Below are 17,306 nucleotides of genomic sequence, written 5' to 3' on the forward strand. Positions count from 1 at the left end.
ATACTCCGGAGTCTTAGACCATGCAGAGTCTGTATACCAACAACCACGTGGAAAGTTTTTGAGCACAAAGCGCCACACACATGTGAAGTTCGACGTCTTCCCTACTCTCACACTTCGGAGTACGCAAACTCCTTCTACAACTTCATTTGGAATACGCAAACTCCCTAAACTCTCACAAACATCACAATCACCTGCGGTTTGCATAAGCTGTGCAAGCGCAAAACCTACTTCATTCACACCGTCACTAGAACGCCTAGAACATCTTCAAACAATCATTGATTTCGGGAAAGTCATTTCAGGTTCTTAGGGCACATTTTCTCTCCACTTTGTATCATTAAATCTAACAAAACCCTATTCTCGTCTCTGGGAGCACCTCTTATTTCTCACTTGCAGTTTCTGGGACCAAACACTCTAGTATCTATCACTTGGTCATATGGCGAGCTCTTAAGGCGACGGACCATGTACCAGACACCTATGATGGGCTCTTAAGGAGTCTAACCATCAATCTCTGCTACCATCTCTATTAGCAAGTCAGACCTTAATAAGTAAACTTACAAGGGAGATGCGAATAAGCCGACAGACCTTTTGGCTCGCTCCGAGGTTTTCCCACCATATATCCCATACACATAAGATCAATGCCCACCACAATCAATAACATTAACAAGCAATAGGAGTCAGTAATTTATACACACCATGACCTCACGATCATGAATAATCACACCTTTATGTAAAAGTTAGAATTTATATTTCCCTATTTAACAATGCTAATATTATGTTACTTATCCTCAAAATCAAACAGTAAACATACAAAAACATTACTGGCTGTCCCAAGCGGCAAAAGAATCACAATCTAATCAAAGCTTGAGCTACTACACATTTTAAAGTTATGGTGCAAATCAAAAGCAAGAATAACTGAACAAACGATATAGCATACATTAACCCGTTCTGTGCCTTGGACGAGGTGACCTCGTCCAAGGCTACAGTTCCCGTGTGCCTTGGACGAGGTCACCTCGTCCAAGGCACATGGGAACTTGGGGGAGCGCTGCGCGCCCCCGCTGTGCACCCCCTCCCCCCCAAGGCGGGGATGGAAGGGAAAGACCTTCCCCTTCCACCCCGACCCCCCCCTGTGACGTCAGCATGCGAGCGCGTGCTGGTTTGTCACAGGGGCCTCCCCCATCGCACCAGCGCGATTGAAAGAGAAATGCTCAGCATTTCTCTTTCAATCACTGGGGGAGGCCCGGAGGGGCTTCAAAGGGAAGGAAATGTATTTCCTTCCCTTTGAAGTCTCTCTTTCAGGGTTTCAAAAGCCGGATTGCTTGCAATCCGGCTTTTGAAACCCCACTAGACACCAGGGATTTTTTTTTTTTCAGAAAGTGACATAAGGGAGAAACCCCTTGGGCAAGGGTCGCTCCCGGGGGGGGCAGATCGACCTATTATTAGAGGGGGGCAGAAACCTCTAGGCACGGGGGATTATTTTTTATGTTATGTTTTTTTTTTTTTTTTTTAGGCAAGGGTCTCTCCCCTAGGGGGCAAATTATATTTAGGCCATTTCTACCCCCCTTGGGGGCAGATTGGCCTATTTTGATGAGGCCAATCTGCCCCCAAGGGGGGCAGAAACCACTAGACACCAGGGAGTTTTTTATTTGTGTGAATTTCACGCAAGGGGAGCGACCCATCAGGCAAGGGTCCCTGCCCTGGGGGGCAAATTGTATTTAGACCATTTAAACCAGGCTGAGCTAGAGGCCAAAATCCACAGGTAGGCACTTTGCAAAAAACACCTCTGTTTTCTGTGAAAAAATATGTTGTGTCCACGTTGTGTTTTGGGCCATTTCCTTTCGTGGGCGCTAGGCCTACCCACACAAGTGAGGTATCATTTTTATCGGGAGACTTAGGGGAACGCTGGGTGGAAGGAAATTTGTGGCTCCTCTCAGATTCCAGAACTTTCTGCCACAACAATGTGAGGAACATGTGTTTTTTTAGCCAAATTTAGAGGTTTGCAAAGGATTCTGGGTAACAGAACCTGGTCAGAGCCCCACAAGTCACCCCATCTTGGATTCCCCTAGGTCTCTAGGTTTCAAAAATGCACAGGTTTGGTAGGTTTCCCCAGGTGCCGGCTGAGCTAGAGGCCAAAATCTACAGGTAGGCACTTTGCAAAAAACACCTCTGTTTTCTTTAAAAAAATTGGATGTGTCCACGTTGCGCTTTGGGGCATTTCCTGTTGCGGGCGCTAGGCCTACCCACACAAGTGAGGTATCATTTTTTATCGGGAGACTTGGGGGAATGCTGGGTGGAAGGAAATTTGTGGCTCCTCTCAGATTCCAGAACTTTCTGCCACAAAAATGTGAGGAACATGTGTTTTTTTAGCCAAATTTTGAGGTTTGCAAAGGATTCTGGGTAACAGAACCTGGTCAGAGCCCCACAAGTCACCCCATCTTGAGTTCCCCTAGGTCTCTAGTTTTCAAAAATGCACAGGTATGGTAGGTTTCCCCAGGTGCCGGCTAAGCTAGAGGCCAAAATCTACAGGTAGGCACTTTGCAAAAAACACCTCTGTTTTCTTTCCAAAAATGTGATGTGTCCACGTTGCGCTTTGGGGCATTTCATGTCGCGGGCGCTAGGCCTACCCACACAAGTGAGGTATCATTTTTATCAGGAGACTTGGTAGAACGCTGCGAGGAAGGAAATTTGTGGCTCATCTCAGATTCCAGAACTTTCTGCGACAAAATTGTGAGGAACATGTGTTTTTTTAGCCAAATTTTGAGGTTTGCAAAGGATTCTGGGTAACAGAACCTGGTCAGAGCCCCACAAATCACCCCATCTTGGATTCCCCTAGGTCTCTAGTTTACAAAAATGCACAGGTTTGGTAGGTTTCCCTAGGTGCCGGCTGAGCTAGAGGCCAAAATTTACAGGTAGGCACTTTGCAAAAAAACACCTCTGTTTTCTTTAAAAAAAAAAAATGGGATGTGTCCACGTTGCGTTTTGGGGCGTTTCCTATCGCGGGCGCTAGGCCTACCCACACAAGTGAGGTATCATTTTTATCGGGAGACTTGTGGGAACATAGATTAGCAAAACAAGTGTTATTGCCCCTTGTCTTTCTCTAAATTTGTTCCTTCCAAATATAGGAGAGTGTGTAAAAAATACATCTACAGGGAGTGCAGAATTGTTAGGCAAGTTGTATTTTTGAGGATTAATTTTATTATTGAACAACAACCATGTTCTCAATGAAGCCAAAAAACTCATTAATATAAAAACTGAATATTTTTGGAAGTAGTTTTTAGTTTGTTTTTAGTTTTAGCTATGTTAGGGGGATATCTGTGTGTGCAGGTGACTATCACTGTGCATAATTATTAGGCAACTTAACAAAAAAAAATATATACCCATTTCAATTATTTATCATTACCAGTGAAACCAATATAACATCTCAACATTCACAAATATACATTTCTGACATTCAAAAACAAAACAAAAACAAATCAGTGACCAATATAGCCACCTTTCTTTGCAAGGACACTCAAAAGCCTGCCATCCATGGATTATGTCAGTGTTTTGATCTGTTCACCATCAACATTGCGTGCAGCAGCAACCACAGCCTCCCAGACACTGTTCAGAGAGGTGTACTGTTTTCCCTCCTTGTAAATCTCACATTTGATGATGGACCACAGGTTCTCAATGGGGTTCAGATCAGGTGAACAAGGAGGCCATGTCATTAGATTTCCTTCTTTTATACCCTTTCTTGCCAGCCACGCTGTGGAGTACTTGGACGCGTGTGATGGAGCATTGTCCTGCATGAAAATCATGTTTTTCTTGAAGGATGCAGACTTCTTCCTGTACCACTGCTTGAAGAAGGTGTCTTCCAGGAACTGGCAGTAGGACTGGGAGTTTAGCTTGACTCCATCCTCAACCCGAAAAGGCCCCGCAAGCTCATCTTTGATGATACCAGCCCAAACCAGCACTCCACCTCCACCTTGCTGGCGTCTGAGTCGGACTGGAGCTCTCTGCCCTTTACCAATCCAGCCACGGGCCCATCCATCTGGCCCATCAAGACTCACTCTCATTTCATCAGTCCATAAAACCTTAGAAAAATCAGTCTTGAGATATTTCTTGGCCCAGTCTTGACGTTTCAGCTTGTGTGTCTTGTTCAGTGGTGGTCGTCTTTCAGCCTTTCTTACCTTGGCCATGTCTCTGAGTATTGCGCACCTTGTGCTTTTGGGCACTCCAGTGATGTTGCAGCTCTGAAATATGGCCAAACTGGTGGCAAGTGGCATCGTGGCAGCTGCACGCTTGACTTTTCTCAGTTCATGGGCAGTTATTTTGCGCCTTGGTTTTTCCACACGCTTTTTGCGACCCTGTTGACTATTTTGAATGAAACGCTTGATTGTTCGATGATCACGCTTCAGAAGCTTTGCAATTTTAAGAGTGCTGCATCCCTCTGCAAGATATCTCACTATTTTTGACTTTTCTGAGCCTGTCAAGTCCTTCTTTTGACCCATTTTGCCAAAGGAAAGGAAGTTGCCTAATAATTATGCACACCTGATATAGGGTGTTGATGTCATTAGACCACACCCCTTCTCATTACAGAGATGCACATCACCTAATATGCTTAATTGGTAGTAGGCTTTCGAGCCTATACAGCTTGGAGTAAGACAACATGCATAAAGAGGATGATGTGGTCAAAATACTCATTTGCCTAATAATTCTGCACTCCCTGTATTTGAGAAATGCCCTGTAATTCACATGCTAGTATGGTCACCCCGGAATTCAGAGATGTGCAAATAACCACTGCTCCTCAACACCTTATCTTGTGCCCTTTTTGGAAATACAAAGGTTTTCTTGATAGCTATTTTTTACTCTTTATATTTCAGCAAATGAATTGCTGTATACCCGGTATAGAATGAAAACGCACTGCAGGGTGCAGCTCATTTATTGGGTCTGGGTACCTAGGGTTCTTGATGAACGTACAAGCCCTATATATCCCCGCAACCAGAGGAGTCCAGCAGACGTAACGGTATATTGCTTTCGATAATCTGACATTGCAGGGAAAAGTTACAGAGTAAAACGTAGAGAAAAATTGATGTTTTTGTTCACCTCAATTTCAATATTTTTCTTTTCAGTTGTTATTTTCTGTAGGAAACCCTTGTACGATCTACACAAATGACCCCTTGCTGAATTCAGAATTTTGTCTACTTTTCAGAAATGTTTAGGATTCTGGGATCCAGCATTGGTTTCATGCCCATTTCTGTCACTGACTGGAAGGAGGCTGAAAGCACAAAAAATTGCAAAAATGGGGTATGTCCCAGTAAAATGCCAAAACTATGTTGAAAAATTGGGTTTTCTGACTCAAGTCTGCCTGTTCCTGAAAGCTGGGAAGCTGCTGAGGTTAGCACCGCAAACCCTTTGTTGATGCCATTTTCAGGGGAAAAACCACAAGCCTTCTTCTGCAGCCACTTTTTCCCATTTTTTTGAAAAAAACGAAATTTTCACTGTATTTTGGCTAATTTCTTGGCCTCCTTCAGGGGAACCCACAAAGTCTGGGTACCTCTAGAATCCCTAGGATGTTGGAAAAAAAGGATGCAAATTTGGCTTGGTTAGCTTATGTGGACAAAACGTTATGAGGGCCTAAGCGCGAACTGCCCCAAATAGGCAAAAAAAGGCCTGGCACAGGAGGGGGAAAAGGCCTGGCAGCGAAGGGGTTAAGGTCAATAATGAAAAGACATCAGTTGTTATTTAGTGAATCAACCTTCATCCGTGAGGACCCTAACTAACACTGATTAGCATTGCATGTTTTTGACTTCATGCAAAACGATTTAGTCACATAAATTTGGAAAACATCTAACTATGGACTTGTCAAAATAGCGATTGGTACCTAGAAACAAAAGCAAACAGACATAGCAATCAAGAACATCGACGATATACCTCTCCTCAATTGGATCGGCAAGCTAAGACAGTCTTCGCAATCAGTACACCAGTTCGGTCAGCAAGACATCAGGCATGTGGGCATCTTCTGTTACTGCAGTCCGGTTGAGTTAGATTTCCTAAAACTACTTCCCTTACTATCATTGGTCAGAGAATCGCATGTTTACTTTTAGTCCAATAAAACAAATTTCTCAAATCTACAATTCTACTACTACATGGTTCACAGTTCGATGATTGGCTTCCCTTCTCCCGCTTCTCGTCATCCGACTCGTCAGGTATCAATTTTGATGTAACTTATTCTCCAGTCAGAGAGTCCTTTGTTCCGCTCCTGAGAAGGTCACTTTTACGCACTAAGTTAAACATTGTTGCATTCGCAGTACAGTCTCTACTAGCAAGCAGTTTCTCATAAGAACTAACTTCAGCTATGAGCACACGGACAGTACAGTGGAAAATGACAGTTTAGTTCTCCAAGTACCCATTTTATAAAAACGCTTCCGAAATGCAGCTTGACGGGAGGCCGTGTAACTAGGTCAAGACCTCGCTAAGTTAAGGCCTACGATCAAAAAAGCTCATACAAAAAACATAACTCTTAATATGACATATTACTACATTATTCAAAGATAAGCTCATTATTTCATATTAACAAACCATTAATAAGTATACTTTGTGAACATTAGCAGCCACTCACGTGGGCACACCTTCAATCGCGTGCATTATTTTTCTTTAAGTTAATATATTTTCTAGGCAAATTCAACACTCAGAATACATAACTTTTCAACATTATTTTCAGTATTAACACCCTCAAACCTAATTTAATAAACTTGCCCTCAGGAATGCGATCTGTACACTTTCATGGTCTGAAAACATAACCGTCGCCTCCACCATGTGCACATCTAGGCCAATGGTTGTAGGAGGCTGGCCTGGCTTATAGTGGTTACCTGATGGTACTTACACCTTGTGCCAGGTCCAGTTATCCCTTATTAGTAGATTAGTAGTGTTCTAGCAGTTTAGGCTGAGAGAGGTAGCTATAGCAGAGCAGTTTAGGCTGAACTAGGAGACATGCAAAGCTCCTACTATACCACTTATATCATATAGCACTATATCATAAGAATCACAATCCTCAGAGTTACTAAAAATAAAGGTACTTTATTTTAGTGACAATGTGTCAGAAATATCTCAGAGGATATACTCCCTTAGGAGGTAAGTAAAATACACAAAATATACACACAAACCAAAATCAGGTAAGTAAACAGTTAGAAAAGTACTGCAAACACTGTAGAATACAATAGGATGCACTAGGCCTAGGGGCAACCCAAACCTTATATGAAGAAAGTGGAATGCGAACCACTTAGGGACCCCAGGCCTAGTGTAGTGTGTAGAGGGTCGCTGGGAGTGTTGAAAAACACTAAGGGTGTGCAAGATACCCCACCCCAAGACCCTGAAAAGTAGGAGTAAAGTGACACACTAAAGTCGTGATAGGAGATTCTGCAAAGACAACAACTGACTGCAAAGCACTGAAGACAGATTCCTGGACCTCAGGATCTGCAAAGGAAGGGGACCAAGTCCAAGAGTCACAAAAGTGTCCGGTAGGGGGCAGGAGCCCACTAAACCCCGGATAAAGGTGCAAAATAGCTGACTGGGTGGAAGAAGCTGAAGATTCTGCAACAACGGAAGATGCCATGAACTTCTCCTTTGCACAGAAGATGTCCCACGGCGTGCTGGAGGATGCAGAGTTGCTTCCACATACAAAGACCGCAAACAAGCCTTGCTAGCTGCAAAGGTCACGGTTGAAGAAAATGGGTGCTGCCTAGGCCCAGGAGGTTGCCCGTTGGATGAGGAGACAGAGGGGGCGTTCAGCAGAACAGAGAGCCCACGCAGATGCAGGCAGCACCCGCAGAAGCACTGGAACAGGGGTTCAAGAAAACTGAACACAGCGGTCGTCTCAACACTACAAAGGAGGGTCCCACAAAGCCGGGGGTTAACTCAGCGAGTTGAGCATTGCAGGACGGAGTGCTGGGGACCTGGGCTATGCTGTGCACGAAGGATTCCTTGCAAAAGTGCACAGAAGCCCTAGCAGCTGCAGTTCACGCAGTACACAGGATTACTATCTGGCGTGGGGAGGCAAGGACTTACCTCCACCAAATTTGGACAGATGGACCACTGGACTGTCGGGCCACTTGGATCCAGCTCCTGTGTTCCAGGGACCACCCTCGTCAAGATGAGAGGGGACCCAGAGGACCGGTGATGCAGAAGTTTGGTGCCTGCATTAGCAGGGGGGAAGATTCCGTAGACCCACAGGAGATTTCGTCTTGGCTTCCAATGCAGGGTGAAGGCAGGCAGCCCTCAGAGCATGCACCACCATGAAATAGTCAAGAAAGCCAGCAGGATTAGGCGCTACAATGTTGCTGATAGTCGTCTTGCTACTTTGTTGTGGTTTTGCAGGTGTCCTGGAGCAGTCAGTGGTCGATCCTTGGCAGAAGTCGAAGAGGGAGATGCAGAGGAACTCTGGTGAGCTCTTGCATTCTTTATCTGACAAGAAACCCACAGGAGAGACCCTAAATAGCCCTCAGAGGAGGATTGGCCACCTAACCAGGTAAGCACCTATCAGGAGGGGTGTTAGACCTGACAGCCTTAGGGTAGTCACCCCTAACTTTTTGCCTGCCCCCCTCCTCGTTTTGGATACTGTTCTTGCTGGTTTTTAGACTCTGCGCACTTTACCACTGCTAACCAGTGATAAAGTGTATATGCTCTCTCTCTGTAAACATGGTAACTTTGGATCATACCTGATTGAACTATTTAATCTACTTATAAGTCCCCAGTCATGTGCACTCCAGGTGCCTAGGGCATATAGATTAAATGCTACTAGTGGACCTGCAGCACGGATTGTGCCACCCACTTAAGTAGCCCCTTTTCCTTGTCTCAGGCCTACCATTGCTAGGCCTGTGTGTGCAGTTTCACTGCCACCTCGACTTGGCATTTAAAAGTACTTGCCAAGCCTAGAACTCCCCTTTTTCTGCATATAAGTCACCCTTAATGTGTGCCCTGGGTATCCCCTAGAGCAGGGTGCTGTGTAGGTAAAAGACAGGACATGTACCTGTGTAGTTATATGTCCTGGTAGTGTAAAACTCCTAAATTCGTTTTTGCACTACTGGGAGACCTGCTCCCTTCATAGGCTAACATTGGGGCTGCCCTCATACACTGTTGAAGTGGCAGCTGCTGATCTGAAAGGAGCAGGGAGGTCATATTTAGTATGGCCAGAATGGTAATACAAAATCCTACTGACTGGTGAAGTCGGATTTAATATTACTATTCTAGAAATGCCACTTTTAGAAAGTGAGCATTTCTTTGCACTTAAATCCTTCTGTGCCTTACAATCCACGTCTGGCTAGGTTTAGTTGACAGCTCCTTGTGCATTCACTCAGACACACCCCAAACACAGGGTACTCAGCCTCACTTGCATACATCTGCATTTTGAATGGGTCTTCCTGGGCTGGGAGGGTGGAGGGCCTGCCCTCACACAAAGGACTGCCACACCCCCTACTGGGACCCTGGCAGACAGGATTGAACTGAAAGGGGACCTGGTGCACTTCTTAGCCACTCTTTGAAGTCTCCCCCACTTCAAAGGCACATTTGGGTATAAAACAGGGCCTCTGCCCTACCTCATCAGACACTTGCTGGAGAAGAAACCGGAACCAGAAACTACATCCTGCCAAGAAGAACTGCCTGGCTGCTCAAAGGACTCACCTGTCTGCTTTCTACAAAGGACTGCTGTCTTGCTGTTGCCCTGCTGCCTTGCTGAACTCTTGTCTGGCTGTGAAAGTGCTCTCCAAGGGCTTGGATAGAGCTTGCCTCCTGTTCCTTGAAGTCTCAGGACCAAAAAGACTTCTTCCTTTCACTTGGACGCTCCGTGCGCCGAAACTTTCGACGCACAGCTTGTTTCGCGGCGAGAAAAACGCCGCACCCCGACGCTGATCGACGCGACGCCCTCGGGGCGATCGAGACTTCGACGCACAACCTCGCAAGGACAAAGCCGCTCGACTTTCCAGGAGAAATCGACGCGACGCCCACCGTGAGTGCGAAACTTTGACGCACGGCCTCGCAAGGACAACGCCGCCCGACTTCCAAGGAGAAATCGACGCGACGCCTGCCGTGAGACCAAACTTTCGACGCACGGCCTCGCAAGGACAACGCCGCCCGACTTCCAAGGAGGAATCGACGCGACGCCTACCGTGAGATCGAAACTTCGACGCGCAGCCCCGCAGAACGACGCGCAGCCGGAAAACAAGCAGGAGAATCCACGCACAGACCCGGGACATCTGGTAATCCCCGCGATCCACAAAAAGAGACTGTCTGCGCGCCGGAAAACGACGCCCGACTTCCCCGCGTGGAAAAGACCGACGCAAGTCTGTGTGTGCTGAGGAGAAATCGACGCACACACCCCTTTTTCCACGCATCTCTTCTCCTGTGGCCCTCTGAGGAGATTTTCCACCAGAAACCAGGTACTTTGTGCTTGAAAGACACTGTATTGCATTCTAAAGACTTAAGACACTCTATATCACTTCCCTGTGATATTTCTACAATTTTCCATTGCAACTTTATTCTTTTTGACCTACAATTATCCTGATAAATATTATATATTTTTCTAAACACTGTGTGGTGTATTTTTGTGGTGCTATATGGTGGTATTGTATGAATTATTGCACAAATACTTTACACATTGCCTTCTAAGTTAAGCCTGACTGCTCGTGCCAAGCTACCAGAGGGTGGGCACAGGATAATCTTGGATAGTGTGTGACTTACCCTGACTAGAGTGAGGGCTTTTGCTTGGACAGGAGGTAACCTGACTGCCAACCAAAAACCCCATTTCTAACATTGGTGATCAGCGGTGAGGATAGGACTTGTATTTGTGCAGTGACATACAGTAGCTAAGTATTTCACTACATACCCACAGTTGAAGGTCAACTTGGTTTTTATCTCTTTTTGAAAATCCGTTTTTTCCTGACAATTTTCAAAAACTAAATCCTCACTCAACATGTCTCTGACTGGGTCTCAGACAGGGGACTTTGACCTAGTCCAGTTGGATACATACACGGTCAAACAACTAAGAGGATTCTGCAGGGCATTAAGGGTACCCACCCAAGGGGCCTCCAGAAAGGAGGACTTTCAAGTGGCGCTGAGGGCCTGGGCAGAAGCCCATTTAGAGGATGATGAGGACGAGGAGCCAGAAAATGGCCCCTCAGAAGGATTTCCACTATCTATGGATGGTGTTACCACTGCAATTGTGCACCCTTCCAGACCAGGGAGCAGTGTCTCCATGCAAAGCCTGACCGCAGAGGAAAGGAGAGAAGAAAGGGAGTTCCAATTGCAAATGGCAAAACTGAAAATTGAGGCACAACAGGAGGAGAAGAGGGCAGAAAGAGAAGCCAAACAAGCTGAGGCTGAAAGAGCAGCCAAACAGATTGAAGCTGAAAGAACAGCCAAACAAGTGGAAGCTGAAAGAGCGTTGGCTGAAAAGAAACTATTGTTGGCTCATGAACTGAGTCTCAAGGAGCTGGAGATCAAGGCAAGACAGTCTGAATCCAGCAATAATGGTGGCAGCATACAGACAGGACCTGCTGGAGAAAAGAAGGTTCGTATACCCAAAAATGTGGTGCCCAGTTTTGTGGTGGGAGATGACATAGATAAATGGTTAGCTGCTTATGAAGTTGCACTAAGGGCTCATGAGGTTCCTGAAGGGCAATGGGGGGTAGCTATGTGGGGTTATGTGCCGCCATTGGGGAGGGACACACTTCTCACATTGGATCCACCGGATCAAAACACATACCCACTCCAGAAAGCCACTTTACTTGCCAAGTTTGGGCTGACCCCTGAGGGATACCGTCAGAGGTTCAGGGACAGCACCAAACAAACCACACAAACATGGGTAGATTTCTTTGATTTCTCTAGTAAGGCACTGAATGGATGGGTGCGGGGCAACAAAGTAGCAGATTATAAAGGTTTATATGACTTGATCCTGAGAGAGCATATGCTTAATGTTACTTATACCGATTTGCGCCAGCACCTAGTGGATAGTAAGCTGACTGATCCCAGGAAGCTTGCTGAGGAGGCGGACCTCTGGGTTAGCACCAGAGTGTCCAAAAAGGTACCTGGGGGGGACTCCCACAAAGGTGGTCAGGGTTCCCAACAGAAGAAAGAGGGGGGAGATAAACTTACAGATAAGGAACTCTCTAAAGGCCCCCAAAAGAATTCCCAGGGAGGGGGTGGCAACCCTTCCTTTTCCAAATTTGGGAAGAAACCAGGGACATTTGACAGGTCAGGAAAATCTAGCCCCAAATGCATGGAGTGTTACCAATATGGTCACTACAAAGGCGATCCACAGTGCCCCAAGAGGGCACCGTCCACTACTGGACAGGCACCTGGGTTGACTAGTGTAGCACTCGGGGGGAGATGGACCCCACTAGCTTTGGGGAGCAGGTAGAGATTTCCCTAGTGTCCCTGGGAGAAGGAGAAATGATGTCCAAGGTCCACATGCCTAAAAATACTTCCAAGTACCGGCAGTGGGTCCTCATTGATGGGCAGAAGGTGGAGGCTCTGCGTGACACAGGAGCCAGTATGACTACTATCAAGAGTCAGCTGGTGTCCACAGAGCAGATAATCCCTAATACATTCCACCAGGTCATAGTCGCTGACAATCGCGAGAGTCACCTACCGGTGGCTCGGGTTCCCTTTGAGTGGGGGGGGGGTCTCTGGTACTCTGAAAGTAGCTGTGAGTCCTGCCATGCCTGTAGATTGTCTGTTAGGCAATGATCTAGAGCATACTGCTTGGAAAGAAGTAGAGCTCAGATCTCACCTGGAGATGTTAGGGTTACCTGAGTGGGTCTGCATGACCACCCGGTCCATGGCTGACCGAGAGGGAAGTCAAGGGCATCTGGAGCCTGGAACGATGGCCCAGGGAGCTGCCAAGAGGAGGGACGAGGGGCGCGGGAAACCGGCCCCAGAAGTTCCCACAGTGGCTGACGGGGCTCCTGAGGAGGAGACTCCCGAGCCAACTGGGGAAGACATTGCCACCCTAGGTGACTTACCGGAGCTTGCTGGCTGGCAAGTTGAGGGTGGACCCACCAGGGAGGAATTCTGCAAGGCGCAGAAAGAGTGTCCCACTCTAGAAGGGTTGAGGAAACAAGCCTTAAACCAGGCAGCAGGTGACGCCTCTGGCACTCACCACCTATATTGGGAGAATGATCTCCTCTACAGTGAGCTTAGGGTCCCGGTCTTTGGGGCAGCACGTGTGCTGGTGGTCCCCCAATGTTACCGAGCCTTCCTACTGGGTCTGGCTCACGACATTCCCCTGGCAGGACATTTGGGACAAGACAAGACCTTCAACAGGCTTGTCACCCACTTTCACTGGCCCAAAATGAGGACACACTCAGACAAATTCTGCAGGGCTTGTCCTACCTGCCAGGCTAGTGGTAAAGCAGGAAAGAGGGTTAAAACCCCCCTGATTCCACTTCCTGTCGTTGGCACCCCCTTTGAAAGGGTGGGCGTCGACATTGTTGGCCCCTTGGACCCCAAAACTGCCTTAGGCAACAGGTTTATCCTGGTTTTGGTGGACCATGCCACCCGGTACCCAGAGGCAATCCCTCTGAGGACCGTAACTGCATCGGTGGTAGCCAGAACCCTGATGGGGATATTTACCCGTGTGGGATTCCCCAAGGAGATAGTGTCTGACAGAGGCACTAACTTCATGTCCGCGTACATGAAGCATCTGTGGGATGCGTGTGGTGTAACCTACAAGTTCACCACACCCTATCACCCCCAGTCTAATGGGCTTGTGGAGAGATTCAACAAGACCCTGAAAGGCATGATTGGTGGCCTCCCTGAGGCCATGAGGCGTAAATGGGACGTCCTCTTACCATGCCTTCTCTTTGCTTACAGAGAGGTCCCCCAGAGGGGGGTAGGGTTCAGTCCCTTTGAGCTTCTCTATGGGTACCCCGTCAGGGGACCCTTAAGCATTGTCAAGGAGGGATTGGAGAACGCTCCAAAGACACCCCCTCAGGACGTGGTCAGCTACATGTTGGCCCTCCGCAATCAGATGACCCGCTTCTGGAAAGAGGCCCAAAGTAACCTGGAGGCCAGTCAAGAGGTGATGAAACAATGGTATGACCAGAAGGCCACTCTGGTAGAGTTTCAACCTGGAGACAAAGTGTGGGTAATGGAGCCAGTAGAGCCCAGAGCTCTCCAGGACCGCTGGTCTGGCCCATTTGAAATAAAGGAGCGGAAAGGGGAGGCCACTTACCTAGTGGACCTCCAAACCCCTAGGAACCCCCTAAGGGTGCTCCACGTGAACCGACTAAAAGCTCATTTTGAGAGGTCGGAGATCAACATGCTTCTGGTCACAGATGAAGGAATGGAAGAGGAGAGTGAACCTCTCCCTGACCTCCTCTCTGCCCAAGAAGGTGATGGGTCCGTAAGCGGGGTCATTCTGTCTGACTCCCTGACTCTAAACCAGAAAGGAGACTGCTATGAGCTGTTGGAGCAGTTCTCCCCCCTCTTCTCCCTTACTCCGGGACTGACCCACCTCTGTGTTCATGATATTGACACCGGTGACAGTCTCCCTGTGAAGAACAAAATTTACAGGTTGTCAGATAAGGTGAAGGCCAGCATCAAGGAGGAGGTCTCCAAGATGTTGACGCTAGGGGTTATTGAGAAGTCCAGTAGTCCCTGGGCCAGCCCAGTGGTGTTGGTCCCCAAGGCTACTGCCCCAGGCGCGAAGCCAGAACTCCGGTTCTGCGTGGACTACCGGGGTCTCAACTCAGTCACACGGACTGATGCTCACCCCATCCCCCGAGCTGATGAGCTCGTGGACAGGCTAGGCGCTGCCAAGTTCCTGAGTACGTTTGATCTTACTTCAGGGTACTGGCAGATCGCCCTGACTGAGGGGGCTAAGGAAAGGTCCGCCTTTTCCACCCCTGACGGCCATTACCAGTTCCGGGTGATGCCGTTTGGATTGAAAAATGCCCCCGCTACCTTCCAACGGTTGGTTAACGGGGTCCTGGCTGGCAAGGATGCCTTCTGTGCAGCCTACCTGGATGACATAGCTGTCTACAGTTCCAGCTGGGAGGAACACCTGCTCCACCTCAAGGAGGTGCTTCAGGCCCTGCAACAGGCAGGCCTGACCATCAAGGCTAGTAAGTGCCAGATTGGGCAGGGTTCCGTGGTGTACTTGGGACACCTAGTAGGTGGTGGCAAGGTGCAGCCACTCCAGGCCAAGATCGAAACTATCAAGGCCTGGCAACCACCTCGAACCCAGACTGAGGTGAGAGCCTTTTTAGGCCTCACCGGATACTACCGCAGGTTTGTCAAGGGCTATGGTACCATTGTGTCCCCCTTGACAGAACTCACGTCCAAGAAGCAACCTAGGTTGGTGAATTGGACAGAGGCTTGTCAGAAAGCCTTTGACGCCCTAAAGGAAGCCATGTGCACGGCCCCCGTGCTCAAGGCCCCTGACTACTCCCAGGAATTTATCGTGCAGACAGACGCTTCAGAGCATGGCATAGGGGCAGTCCTAGCACAGCTAAATGAGGAGGGCCAAGATCAACCGGTAGTCTTTATTAGCAGAAGGCTATTACCACGGGAACAGAGGTGGAGTGCTATTGAAAGAGAAGCTTTTGCTGTGGTCTGGGCACTGAAGAAGCTGAGGCCCTACCTGTTTGGGACTCACTTCCTAGTTCAGACAGACCACAGGCCCCTCAGATGGCTCATGCAGATGAGGGGTGAGAATCCAAAACTTCTGAGGTGGTCCATTTCCCTACAGGGGATGGACTTTACGGTGGAACATCGCCCAGGGGTTGACCACGCCAATGCTGATGGTCTCTCCAGGTACTTCCGCCTTAGCGATGAGAGCTCCCAGGAGGTCGGGTAGCTCTCCCCACTTTCAGCTGGGGGGGACACATGTTAGACCTGACAGCCTTAGGGTAGTCACCCCTAACTTTTTGCCTGCCCCCCTCCTCGTTTTGAATACTGTTCTTGCTGGTTTTTAGACTCTGCGCACTTTACCACTGCTAACCAGTGATAAAGTGTATATGCTCTCTCTCTGTAAACATGGTAACTTTGGATCATACCTGATTGAACTATTTAATCTACTTATAAGTCCCCAGTCATGTGCACTCCAGGTGCCTAGGGCATATAGATTAAATGCTACTAGTGGACCTGCAGCACGGATTGTGCCACCCACTTAAGTAGCCCCTTTTCCTTGTCTCAGGCCTACCATTGCTAGGCCTGTGTGTGCAGTTTCACTGCCACCTCGACTTGGCATTTAAAAGTACTTGCCAAGCCTAGAACTCCCCTTTTTCTGCATATAAGTCACCCTTAATGTGTGCCCTGGGTATCCCCTAGAGCAGGGTGCTGTGTAGGTAAAAGACAGGACATGTACCTGTGTAGTTATATGTCCTGGTAGTGTAAAACTCCTAAATTCGTTTTTGCACTACTGGGAGACCTGCTCCCTTCATAGGCTAACATTGGGGCTGCCCTCATACACTGTTGAAGTGGCAGCTGCTGATCTGAAAGGAGCAGGGAGGTCATATTTAGTATGGCCAGAATGGTAATACAAAATCCTACTGACTGGTGAAGTCGGATTTAATATTACTATTCTAGAAATGCCACTTTTAGAAAGTGAGCATTTCTTTGCACTTAAATCCTTCTGTGCCTTACAATCCACGTCTGGCTAGGTTTAGTTGACAGCTCCTTGTGCATTCACTCAGACACACCCCAAACACAGGGTACTCAGCCTCACTTGCATACATCTGCATTTTGAATGGGTCTTCCTGGGCTGGGAGGGTGGAGGGCCTGCCCTCACACAAAGGACTGCCACACCCCCTACTGGGACCCTGGCAGACAGGATTGAACTGAAAGGGGACCTGGTGCACTTCTTAGCCACTCTTTGAAGTCTCCCCCACTTCAAAGGCACATTTGGGTATAAAACAGGGCCTCTGCCCTACCTCATCAGACACTTGCTGGAGAAGAAACCGGAACCAGAAACTACATCCTGCCAAGAAGAACTGCCTGGCTGCTCAAAGGACTCACCTGTCTGCTTTCTACAAAGGACTGCTGTCTTGCTGTTGCCCTGCTGCCTTGCTGAACTCTTGTCTGGCTGTGAAAGTGCTCTCCAAGGGCTTGGATAGAGCTTGCCTCCTGTTCCTTGAAGTCTCAGGACCAAAAAGACTTATTCCTTTCACTTGGACGCTCCGTGCGCCGAAACTTTCGACGCACAGCTTGTTTCGCGGCGAGAAAAACGCCGCACCCCGACGCTGATCGACGCGACGCCCTCGGGGCGATCGAGACTTCGACGCACAACCTCGCAAGGACAAAGCCGCTCGACTTTCCAGGAGAAATCGACGCGA

This window comes from Pleurodeles waltl, chromosome 6 (genome assembly GCF_031143425.1).
Source record: "Pleurodeles waltl isolate 20211129_DDA chromosome 6, aPleWal1.hap1.20221129, whole genome shotgun sequence".
Lineage (NCBI taxonomy): Eukaryota > Metazoa > Chordata > Amphibia > Caudata > Salamandridae > Pleurodeles > Pleurodeles waltl.